Here is a 13514-nt window from a genome sequence, read left to right as displayed (position 1 = left end):
AAATATTTTTATTATAATATTCATTGCACACAGTTTGTTCAGGTTGCTGTTTTGGCGATAAAGGAAAATCATATGTAGTTAGGAAGATCCCGTAAATAACACAAGAAAATCTTAATGAACCTAACATCAAGCAAGATAAACCCAAGAAAATTTACCAAAACAATTCTGCACTAGCGGACCCTCGAGAGAAAAACAAATACTAATTTAATTTCAAGCTCACTGAAAACAACAAACACCCCAAAAATGTCACACTATAGTGTTATAAAACCACACAATTGACTTGACACTGACTGTTCTATTGTGGTTGGACAGTACCGTCTATCTGCCGGATGTCTTTCTCTGATTTAAAACCCAAGAACACACGCGCAGTATGTGGCTAACATGGACACGAGATAATGAAAAAAAACTACGCAAATAATCTCCAGTCTAGAACACATCTGAAGTGAACACACGCTCGTGACTCCCACACTTAGGGCCTGAGCAACGCAGTATTCACCATGTTCAGACTGCGGCGATAAGGACGGCCGTGATAGTGTGTGGCGTGTGTCGGCGGCGGACGTATCGACGCCTTGTGAACCTTTTTGTTCTGCAGAGTAGGTGTGGGTCACGCGCCCTTTACATGTGACTGTCACATGAATATTGTTTATGTCAAGTCTGATGACGAAATTTCTGTGTTCTTACGTTTCCGTGTAAATGGGAGGGCTATGTTCTCCTTTGAGACCAGCCAAAGGAATCCCGTGCTGCTTTAGGGTGTTTACTTCAGCTCAGGTGTGCGTCAGAAGATTCGTCCAACGGTGACTCAGCGTTATGCAGTTTTCTCGGCCAAAAATGCCAGTTGCGGTCCGTGCGTCGCTTCCCCATGTGATCTCCCTTGGCCATAGGTCACTGGCTTTTGGCTTTCCTAAGTTGAGTTCCGTGTCGCTGTGCCCGGGTGGGCTGCGAAGCCTCGCTTACACTTCAGTCCACTACTACAGAAGTGCCACTTGTCTATCAGCACCCAAATTAGGTTGATTTTGTTAGTATCGAGTTCATATGAGCCATTCATGAATTAATTATTCTCTGTACTATGCAAATAACTTGTCTCTAAGCAAAGTATGGCTTTGGGGAATCAAATTCATCGGTTTGAAGAGTAGAATTGAGTTCTCGACATAAAAATTAAGTTAAGTGTTAAAAATTACAAATTACCCTTTCACCTTATAATGTGTGTGTGTGTGTGTACGACAAAGATGGAAAGGTATAGCGTCACATGTCCAACGTTGTCATTAGAAGTACTTGCAACTACAACTTTCCATTTTCAGAAGAAATATGAGTCTCTAGGGGTGATTCAATAGCATGTACAAGCAAACCACCAGTCACTTCATATATTCGTTGATCAAGTTGTACATCATTTACTAAATTTCATTGTTATTATATTTATACACATCAAAAATATACTATCGAACATTCAGTGAAAAAATGTGAGAAGTGTGACTCTACAAAGTAGTTTCTGTCTCGAGAGTACCACACACATTCTGGGATGAGATAATCAAATATTCTTTGTGCACAAAGTTCTTTTATCTTTGAGGATTGCATTACCTCACACTAAGTTCTCGAGTTCTAGATAACAGGCTCTGTCCTCAGAAGCTAAACATAATGGGAACAGCTCTGTAGTCTCCCGAAGCCTGGCGGCAGTTATCATGAATTTGTTTTAAACTGATCTTACGTACCGTCAAACAGCAGATAGGGAAAGAGAAATCAGAAAAACCTTATAATTTAAAAAAACAGTCATGCTATTCAGGAGTGTCCACACAATGGACGCTGGGTCATGGTGACCTATAAGTAAGCATTAGAGAGATAACGAAAAATCTAAAAAAGTACTTTATTGATAATTTACTTAACAAACTACGAGTACAGTCTTGTTAGGCAGATATCACTTGTATCATTTTCCGCTTACGATTTTTTTAAAAAAGGACATAAACTGTGACAATTTTATTTCTGATGGCAGAGAAACAGATCTTCTGCGATGTTAGAGGAAAGCTGAACAGCTTTGGCACTTTGTTTTGATTTCTTCGTGCAGCCAGCGTTCTGAATCTCATGCTATTTTTCAGCTCAAATATTTCTGACAAGTGGGCAACAGTATCTGAACGCGATTGTAGGGACAACAGTCTTCGCCTTTCAGGAGTCCAGTCCTCATCTTCTTCATTAGAACGTTGTTCCTCCTGGCAACTTAGCAAACACTCTGCAATTCTTAGTTTGAAATCGAGATACTGAAGAATACTCTTCTTTGACTCAGAATTCCCAGATCTATAAAGGGAAAACAGTTTTACAGTCCAGTTTCTGTTTCCAGTGCAGATACTTTAAAAACCCATGAGCTGTAAATCAAGACTATGCCACCCAATTTATTACTATCTTTCAGCATGCTGGAGTAGCTGTGGATCAGCAACTTCCGTTGTTTAGTAGAACGGAAAAATAGCCCAAAGTTGCAAATTTTCCTCTTTTATTCACTCGATGCCTAGTTGCGCGCCGAGACCTTTTTTCAGATCATCGAAACATAGTCGAAAATTGCATTGATAAAGATATGAAAAAAGTGCAACGAACAATTACAGCGGGTACATGTATATACTAGTCATCAATAAAAATGTAAAATTTGGAACTTTGGACTGGTTTTTCTTCATTCTACCATCTTTTTTTTATTTTAGTAGTTGATTACTTCTGGACGGGGAACCCGAATGAATCCCCCATCTTTCTCTGACCATCTCTTACAATAGAAATTAGTCTTACCATCTGGTCAACGATCCACATTCATGATTTGCAAGCACTTTGTCTGCTGTCAGATGGACTGCTCTTGGTAGCCATTACTTCATTATTGTTCTGGAAAATGACTGTATTAAGATAGTACCTACTTTGCTTGCAAAAAAGAAATACTAAACCGTCCGATAATGCCATTTCGCAACAATCAAAACAAGAAATGTATATTTTCGGCAATAATCCCCACTGATTCGTACGATGTAGCAATAAGTCACAGCGTCCCTTACAGTGGACATTACTATTTTGTAACCATAAGTAAAGAAACATGCAGGTACATATTTTCATGAAATAACTTTCGAAAAACACACAATAGCGAAGGAGTACTAACCTTCCATTGTAACACGTCGTAAACAACTTGGCAGCAAGAGATTGCCAGATGGCTGCACCATACCGTCCAATCAAATGGACCACAAGTATTGTGAGGGCAAAAGCTGACTATTTGATAGCAGAACAGAAAACTCTATGTCCATCACATCAGTCATCAGGTCTCAAGAGGATATGAGTATTGGAACTACACCGTTTCTAGCCCAAAGCAGCGTTATCCAAGATGGCGGCCGTGACGTCATTCAAGATGGCGGATTTTGGCAGGAGGTACGAATTTTGGCAGGAAAGTGCCACGCCCCCTGCCCCAGAAAAATGGTGAGAAGTTCAAGTTCCAACATGATAATCCGTCACACCTAGGAAAATGGCGGGAAAATGCACTTGTCTTTATTATTTAACCAGTTTCAACCATGTGTGTTTGCTACTGAGTCTGGACTCCAACTGGCTTAGTTGATATCGTCACCACCAGAGAGCGCCACTGTGACATCAGATTATGACACAAGACCAGTTATTCAAGATGGCTGCACGTGGTGTATTCACCGCGAGCTCCAGACCCCAACTGGCTTAGTTCATATCGATGCCACCAGAGGGCGCTCTCCTGATGTCAGATCATGACGCAGATTCAGATATTCAACATGGCTGCACCCGACGTATCCACCACGAGCTCCAGAGCTCAAGTGGTTTAGTTCATATCGTTAACACCAGAGGATGCCACCGCGATGTCGGGTGATGAAGCAAGATTGTCTGCTCTCTCGCGCGTGTGCACCTTATAACCAGACACGGGCATCCGACCACTTAGGTCACACACCCTCGACCACCACCTCCATACACACGTAGGACATAGTCTTTTGTAAACATACTAACTAAAGTAACACCCACATTGCGCATCTAACCTATCAATTACCTAAGTACTTAATTAGATTTCAATTTTAATCATATTCAATAATTAGATTTACAATTTCACTATTCAACGATCAAACGAGAATTTCCACATTTTCCCACTATCAGCGCAGTGTTCATTCACGACCCAGCACCCCTCACCCCTAGAATGCGGCACTCCTATTGGCCACGTGATTCGACTTCATATAGGTATGAAAAGGTGTTCAACTACCTAGTTTCAACTACTTTTTCAAGGTCCAGACCGCCACCTCTTCCTAGGAACTGGCTCCAGCTTGAATTCTGGCAGTAAAGAAAGTTCACTTGCACTTTCGCTACCAACATAAGAAAATTGCTGTAAACGAAGCTCACCACCACAACTAACCTAAGTCGCCAGACTGCCACCTCTTCCTAGGGGCGATGGTATAAGTGCTCAGCCTGCACTAGGCTGATTGAGAGAGGAAGGAGTGTACTTTATTTGTTTGGGAGCAATTTATTTAGGGATGGAGTATATGTATCACTGAACACAGACTCTGACCGCGGGCCGGTGGCGAGGCGCGTTTCCGATTATAGCGCACGCGCGAGAGAGAGCACACGATCTTGCGTCATCACCCAATATCGCGGTGGCGTCCTCTGGTGTTGACAATATGAACTAAACCACTTGAGCTCTGGAGCTCGTGGTGGATACATCGGGTGCAGCCATCTTGAATAACTGAACTTTCGTCATGATCTGTCATCAGGAGAGCGCCCTCTGGTGGCACCGATATGAACTAAGCCAGTTGGGGTCTGGAGCTCGCGGTGAACACACCACGTGCAGTCATCTTGAATGACTGTACTTGCGTCATGATCTGACATAACGGTGGCGCTCTCTGGTGGCGACGATATCAATTAAGCCAGTTGGAGTCCAAACCCAGTGGCGAACACACATGCTTGAAACAGGTTAAATAATAAAGACAAGTGCATTTTTCCCGCCATTTTCCTATGTGTGACGGATTATCATGTTGGAATATGAATATCTCGCAATTTCCTGGGCGAGGGAGGGGGTAGGTTAGTGGAAGTAGTTCAATTGACCTTCTTCCTGCCAAAATTCAAACTTCCCTCCAAAATACGCCGTATGGATGACGTCACAGTGGCGCTCTCTGCTGGCGATGATATTAGCCAAGCCAGTTGGGGTCTAGAGCTCGTGGAGAGCGCACAAGTTTGAAACTTGTTACATAATAATGACTTTTTCGTTTTTCTCCCCATTTTCCTAGGTGTGATGCATTATCATGTTGGAATTTGAACTTCCCGCCATTTTTCTGGGCGAGGGGAGCGTGGCACTCTCCTGCCAAAATTCAAACTTCCCACCAAAATCCGTCATCTTGAATGACGTCACTTCCTCCATCTTGGATGACGTCATCGCCGTCATTTTGGATAAGATTACTTTGGGGTAGAAACAGTGTAGTTCCGGTACTGAAACGAACAGAACAGCCATTTCAGAATATGGAATAAAATGATACATTGACTAAAACTGCACAGTATCTAGGAACCTGGATACATATTCAGAAGGAACTGGGCTCGAACTATCGTCGGGCAGGCTTATTTTGCGTTTATTGCGCTTTCTTTAAATAGGTTGTGGAGTGAAATGGGGTGGTTTCTTAGGGAAAGTATAATGTCAGTTTCCTTCCTCAACCTCTCCACAACATTGCTTGCGCTGCTTCTGTATGGTCCCGTCGTCGACCGGACGATAAATCCTGTTCTTCCTCCCTTCCTTCTGAAAACACACGTTCGTGGACCGGCAGGTATGGTCTCCTTAGTGACCGCATGACGTCTGTACCTTGGAACCCTATAACTATCGAGCATAGTTTTTTCTTATCACAATTTTTTTTTTCCTGTTCGGAACCCATGTCCATATTCTACAAAATGTGTGCTCCTGTTCTCTATTGAAATTATAGCACTGTTGTCTCATCTACGTGTTTTACAATGGGTTGGCATACTGCCCAAAGAAATAAAATTGAACCTCTGTTAGCTGACGCCCAGTTTGGCATTAGCAGAGAAAAGACAAGAACAAAGCCATTTCTGACGTTTCGTTTAGTAATGGATTCAAGTTTTAAGAAAGATCATTACACTATCGCTGGCTTTGTCGATCTAGAAAAGGCACTCGACCACGTAAATTGGTAAGAGGTGTTTAAAATTCTCTCTTTTCGGCACATTCGGTTGACTGTACAAAATGATTACTACAAGGGGCCACAGGAGATAACTGTTCTGTATGCAGATGCAAATTAATACCACGATAATGCAAAAATCAGAAGACACATTGTTATAGATTACAAAGACTTTAACACTTCTGAAATCAAATTTATAACAATAGATTACATTTCAAAAGGCAAATTTATTATTTATTTATTTATTGGCTTTCGGTACGTCCCCATACAGTCAACTCAACAGTAGAATATCAGTTGTGACGATACGAATGTGAGGAAAACACAACGCCCAGTCCCTTAGTCCAGAAAATTTCCGACCCGGCCGGGAATCAAATCCGAGTCCTTTGGTTAGTACTCTGCTGCGCTGACCGCGCAGTTAGTGAGAAGGGCAAACGGAAAGTTCCTACTTAAAATTGCATAGCAATTATCTTTGTACTGGACTCGGACCTGCGACTCCAACCAGCAGGTAATTTTTTTGTTAACTTACCAAGAATGACCTAAAGCATCGTATTTGTCACGAATTACAAAGTATATGCACTTTTGAACTTGAAGTTTTGTGGTTTGCCTAAGATTCTACCTCAGAACCTAATCAAACTAACGACACTCAAACGTTATAAATCGTAATTTTGCAGAACTAGCGAGGTAATTGAAACCGAAATGACGAGATGGAAAAGTTTAGCATTACTGGGATGCGAACACAGCACCTACTCGTCATTAGACTTCTAGTCACGAGTAAATATTAAGAATCAGTTTATTTCACCAGTAGCAAGGTGTGCACATGTCTGAACTGGAAATAACATGACGAAAAGTTCTGTGCTGACTGTGAGTCGAACCCTGCACATATCAACGTTGTTGGATACACACGAAGAGAAGTTGACTATCGAATTCTTTTTCATTATTAACTAGAGTGGCATGGTCGAACCTGAAATGATATGAACAAAAGTTCTATGGCTGAGTGGGAGTCGAAACCATTACCCATCGTTAAGATGAAAATGCACGGGGAGGTGTAAAAAAATCATAATGATGTGCCACCTGTAGTATGGTGTGTGTGTGCTGCAACTTGAAATGGAAGCTTCTGTGTCACACCAGACACGTGCTCTTCGTGCGGTCCTTCAGGAGTTCAGAATTTTGGGGAAACAATAAAACGATGCAAATGTGTCGTCTCAAAGTGGTCAAACACAGCGAAAGTGGAGATCTGAGTTCGAATCCATTCCAGCAGCAATATTTTCGACACCTAAAGTTCAGATACAATAAGAAAAAAGTACTATTTGACTTCACGTGTCTATTGACTCATTAATAAAAAAAATATCGTGTAAGAAAACTTACTGATGACTTAGCTTCAACCTGGCGCGACTTCCACCTCTGTCATTGCTCAACCTACACCGACTCTACTCCAATAGGCAGCGAAGGATCGCCGTGTTTAATGTGGATGTAGAACCATGGGGCATCGCTACACCAACCAGTTGGGGCTACCACGAGTGAAGAGGGTCTGTTTGTGCTTGTCAGAAACCGTTGTTCGAAGTGTGGATTCAACACTAGCAGCTATAACCATTCTAATACACCATCAACCCAGACAGGACATTGGTTCATGATTCTGTCGTAAAGGAAGATGCTCCACAATGAAATAGAATTCTGATTTCCTGAAGGTTCATTACAATCTGTTCGAAATATTCATTTTCTTGTTCATCCGCATAAATATTCACTAGCTGACTTGGCTATCCAATGTGTGCTTTTGACTGGATTTCGTAGTCGATGAAATAACATCACATAACAGTTAGCTGCACGAACAGACAAGACGCTAGGATGCGGGAATTACTACAGGAAGTGTTGCTTTCCACTTGAATCTGTGTTGATGTATGTACTTATGGTTTACCCATAATTGTGGCGCAGTGTAAAAGCAAAGACCATATGCCGAGCACATTCTCATTTTAAGTTTTTAAACGAGATATCTTTTATGTAGCTACGTAGGTAAGGGCATAGTGACCTTTTCGCAAGCAGCACATTATCTGAAGAGCGATGTAATCCAGCAGGGCAAAGCTTACCTAAAAAAACTGGAGAAGTGCGAGTAAGAGGCACGCTCTGAGGGTTACGTACAAACTTAATTATATTTATAATTAATAGTAATAATAATATCATGGGGCTCGATGGTTTCTGTCGGACGCCACTTCGGCGACTTGCGTGTCCCTAGCCAACCCGAGATGTCCAACAGGAGAAATGAGAGCTGCACTTTAATGTGGAATCTGAACAGAGTTTTGTTTGTGGCACCTTCTCATATCGTTAAGAGAAGACTGAAAAATCCGTTAACCGACCGAGAATCGATCGTGCGACCTGTACTTTTCCACGAATGTGCTTAACTATTAGACCACAAAGACCGACATGAACACACATTGTTCATCTGTAGCATATGAATAGTTAGTTGATTTCCAAGTCTCAAAATATATAGTATATATATGGCCGTACCTTTGACTGCATTGATTTAAAAGCTTAAGTTATTTACACCGCCAAACCGCAGTAGACCTTAATATTTGCTCTGTTCTAGTTAAATGAATTATAACTTACGACTATACCCTTACGACAAAAGCCTACTTTAATAACACAATAGTACCTGTAATGAGAGTCTACCCAAAACTTCACGCATCAGCAAGATGTTAGGCGCTTTTGACCCAAGATACCGTCTGTGTCTATGCCCTACCCAAGAAGATTGCCTCGAAAATATAAAAACCCGACAATGAGATTGAACCTGGAGATAAACCCAGTTAACAAATTACTCAATACCAATCATAATCAAACGAATTATGAATTCGCAAAGAAACTAAGATGTTTGTTGGTATATAGAAGCCTGGCAATGAGAGGAGGCACAAAAAGAAACCTAGTTAATTATTCAGTGCCACAAATAATCAATCCAGTAGTGTATTCAGATAAAACTAAAATACGTGTCTGTTTAAGCAGAAAAACGAGTTTTAACAAGGATGCAAGGTTACAATTTCAATAACGTACAGTTTTAAATCAGAAAAGCAATAAGTACAAGGAAATCTTCCACAATGACCAAAAACCAGAACCCAAAAAGCAGTGAAGAAAACAAAACAAGTGAGTGAGTACAGTGCAAGTTCGACAATGTTAGATAATGTGGGAAACTACATTGCTAATGATTAAAATATTTCTTGTGTTTATCTGCTGCGTTAATTAAACTAATGATAAAGCGCTACATAATATTAATACAAATTAACTGCAATTTTTTATCTTAAAGTAAAAATTTTCTGTAATAAAACAGAGTAGCCATAACACAAATGTCACAGATTAGCAAGATATGATGCACTTTGGCATAAAAACCCTCTGTGACTAGGTGTTTTGTCCGCAGTTATACTGAAGGAGTGTCACATGACTATCACAAAAGTACTTAAATGTAACAGTACGGACAAAAATATAACAAAATCCAGTTAATAAATTATTCTGTGACTCAAATAAATCACTTAATTTGGTTCTTGACAATATACTAAAAATATCTCTCCAGAAGAAGAAAATGCAGTAATAATAAATATGTCAAGCTGTAAATTTATCACTTTGGATTTACAGGGTACTCAATCAAGGTAGGCAGAAAAATTGTGAGCGAGAAGTTTACTAATTATTTCTTTACTGATTGTCCATCTGCGTGAGTGTAACTTTGCCACACAAGAGGTAAAAATCTCTCGAGCGAGATTTCAACCGATAGCTACCACAGCCGAGAAGGGTGAACACTTTACCACTCAGCTAGCGGACAAATGTTTCTCTTTGTCCCAATGATATTGAAGACTGATATTTTATTACAATCTAAAAGACGAGAGAGCTTGTACTTTCAGCCTTGAGCGAGCTAGCTGGACTGATAAACATGAATTTTGTAGCTTTATATCATCCCTTACGTGAAAACGATTCAGAATATTTAATCCAAATGAGAATAAAATATGAAGTGAATTTAGGAGGGTAATTCTCAGCCACTCGAGGAAGTAAATCGAAGGCCACAGTATTGCCAAATACATTCTGTGAGCTGTCATATCTCTATGTGGTAGCAGGAGAAATATTTCCAGAGCTGAGCTGTATCCTGAGTGGCGTCTTCTTGCTTCTGAAAGGCATGCAGAAGGCAGCCGTAGAGTTAACCAAATAAACTGGCCAATAAATTTTATTTACATTTCTGTAGCTAGGGCCCAAAGCTAAATCGAACTTACAAATAGTTTTCAGACTGACAGACTGCAGTGTAAACACCTAAAATTAAGATCTCATGGAATTATTTGGGTGGCCCAACTCTTCCGTACCCACTGTAATTACTTTTTTCTGTCTTACGTATATTGAAAATTGAAAAGCTCAATGCCGAACACAATTTAATGGCTGCTGTTTGTTGCATCGTTATAATCCACATTTGATCTCTAACAGGGAAAAATTTGTTGAACTATAAGTTAATTGCCTCGACACCCCATGACCCTACACACTATACACATACCCCGTGACGGTGTTTAAATAAATTATTTACACTATCTTATCTCACTGTTTTATCTCAATGTAAATTACTGTTGGAACTAAATCCCTTTGGTTAAGAATTGTTACTGCAAGGGTTAATATTGACAGCTGCTTTAATGATAGATGAAAAAAGTTCTTGGATAACTCATGAGATATTGAATTGAATTGACAGAGTACTGAATCACGTAAGACGAAACAAGGCATTTGGAGCAGACGATATTCCCTCAAACTTATTGAGAACCAGGGGGGAAAATAAAATGCCAAAACTCTCTCATCAGGAATGCAAGATATATTAGGTAGAAAATACTTCAAACTTCAAGAATAATTAATAATTCCAATGCAAATATGGCAGTTGCGGTGGCAGTTGCTGACAGATGAGACTATTTCATAACTATCATTCCAATAAGACAGTAAAGCATTGACGAGCAGCCAGTATCTTAGGTTTCTGCGGTTGTTTTGAGCTTCTTTAAAGAAGCCGTAACTTGTGAAGTCAAGGTGATGCATGAAAAGTGAGATGTGGACGGAATGAGTCAAGAAGAATGTGTTACACTGTAGCAACTTTCATGCAGGACGTGATAACTTCAGTAAAATTCTGAGCAGTGAAAGATAGGTGTCAGTGAATTAATTATTTATCAAATTATAGCCCATAGAACATGTTCAGTGACCGTAATTTCGCTTGTGTGCCAAACGAATAGATTTGGTATGCAAATTGCCTGCGGAATTAACAGGGCCTTTAGGGGCAAGAAATGTATCACAATTCGTAACTGCCGACTGCGGCGCCCCTGGCGCCAAAACCCAACGTTTGTATACTGTGTATATCGCAATTAACATGGTAACTACAGGAAGGAACGAATTACGGTAGTGAGCAAGAAGTTACCAAGAAGAGCTAATTCCGTACAACAATCAAGAGCTTTGCGCATGTCTGAACCAGTTTTGATTATCAGCTGATACAACACTGAAGATTTCATATGGCGGGAAACACTGTTCTTAGAACACTTCGGACACATTCTGCAGCTTATCAGCAGATGAAAATAAAATTTGAATCACTGATTGAGTCATATTCACCTACAAGTAGAGTACCATGTAGGAGCCTGTTTCAACACTTACACTATGTTTATTCTCGTATGAAGTTTCTGATAGCCTTGAGGCTTCGCTAGTATGAAACAATCAGAAACCAATTGTAGAGCAAACATCGGCACTTGCGAAGTGCCGCATAGAAATTTCACTCCACGCTCAGTTTGATGGACCTCCTACTGATATTTTGGTTTGCCACCCTCTGAAGTGTGCTGGATGTTGACAAGGCCGTTCATCAAACGCTTTTCGCTTTCACTGACAAAGAAATATCAACGATTGTATTGTAATCACTATTCTAGTAATTTCTTCTTTGTAATTGTCCGATAAATGACACAAATCTTTCGAGATCATTCCGCTGCCTGCAACCGTCTATTACAACCAAGAGAATAAAATATAACAAATATTAGACTTTTCCCCCATATAGTACTCGGTTTTCTAATGCTTAAACAACAATCCTTCTAGCTTTAAAATATGTACATGTAACGTTTAGTAACTCATGACAAGAACAATTTAGAACCTCAAACAAAAAAATGACAGTTGATGAATATAGTTAGTTATATTAATAACATGCCAAACAATAACTCCATGAAATTATACATCAACTTTATTTTTAGGTAAATATTGCCTTCGAATTGTAATCATCAATACTCAACACACATTATGCTGGAAGAGAAAATGCCACAATTCAATAGCTCACGCAATTATGTCAGACTAAAGGCGGTTAAAAAAACGAGAAAAGCTGAGTGTGGTTGATATCTGTCCTTTGCGTATAGGCCGCGTCATATCTGCATACATCATCAGAAATCACAGGTGCAAATTAACACATTCTGCAGGCTGCTATATGATTGTGTTTCCGTGATCACAAAATCAAGTCAAAAGCTCGCATTGGATAGCTAAAGCAGCTTGTCAATGTCAATGTGGGCTAACAATGAAGTGAATGTTTGGAGCACGTGGTAATTAACATCCAGGGAATCCGAATTCTCTTTCAGTGTGGAGCATCCTTCTTTAAGCCAAAATCATAGATCAATGCTGTGTCTACGTTGGTGGTGTGTTGGAATGATTGTGAACTTATGATTAAAGTCTGGCTTCGATTCACATACCGTAACGCCAGTTGGACAATGTAGGGTTGCATCGTGGTTCCAAATCCACATTAAACATGACGTCAATGGGCCACCTGCTGGAGGGGAGTCGGTGTACGTTGGGCAATGTCAGAGGCGGAAGTCACGCCAGGTTGAAACCCTGTTACCTGTAACCTTTCTTACACGAGATTTTTTAAATTAATGATCCAGGCGTCATGTAATGTCACAGGGAACTTATTTATTTCTGGGTTTGATCGTAGGAAGTATTGGTGTTCGACTGGGATTCGAACTCAGATCTCCCCTCTCACTGGGCTTGATACCTTCTAGAAGATACAGTTCCAGTGTTTTATTGTCTCCCCAAGATTCCGAAGTCCTAAGGTCTCCAGGAAGAGAGCGGGTGTGGGTCCGAATCTTGGTCTGGCACAAAAGTTTCCATCTAAAGTTGTAGCATACGCACACCAAACTACAAGTGACATACTTATATGACTATGATTTTTAACACCTCTCCATGAATTTTCAACTTTAATGACAGATAACGGTTTCGACTCCCAGTCAGACACAGAAATTTTCGTCGTATGATTTCTGGTTCAAACGTACCGCTCTTGGTTGGTTGTGAAAAAGAATTCTATATTCAATGGTTCTTGGCGTGTAGCCAATAATGACGATATGTGCAGCGTTCGATTCCCAATCAGCACAGAACTTTTCT

Source organism: Schistocerca piceifrons, chromosome 6 (genome assembly GCF_021461385.2).
Source record: "Schistocerca piceifrons isolate TAMUIC-IGC-003096 chromosome 6, iqSchPice1.1, whole genome shotgun sequence".
Lineage (NCBI taxonomy): Eukaryota > Metazoa > Arthropoda > Insecta > Orthoptera > Acrididae > Schistocerca > Schistocerca piceifrons.
The sequence above is the reverse complement of the archived record's forward strand: the minus strand, read 5'-3'. Positions refer to the sequence as shown.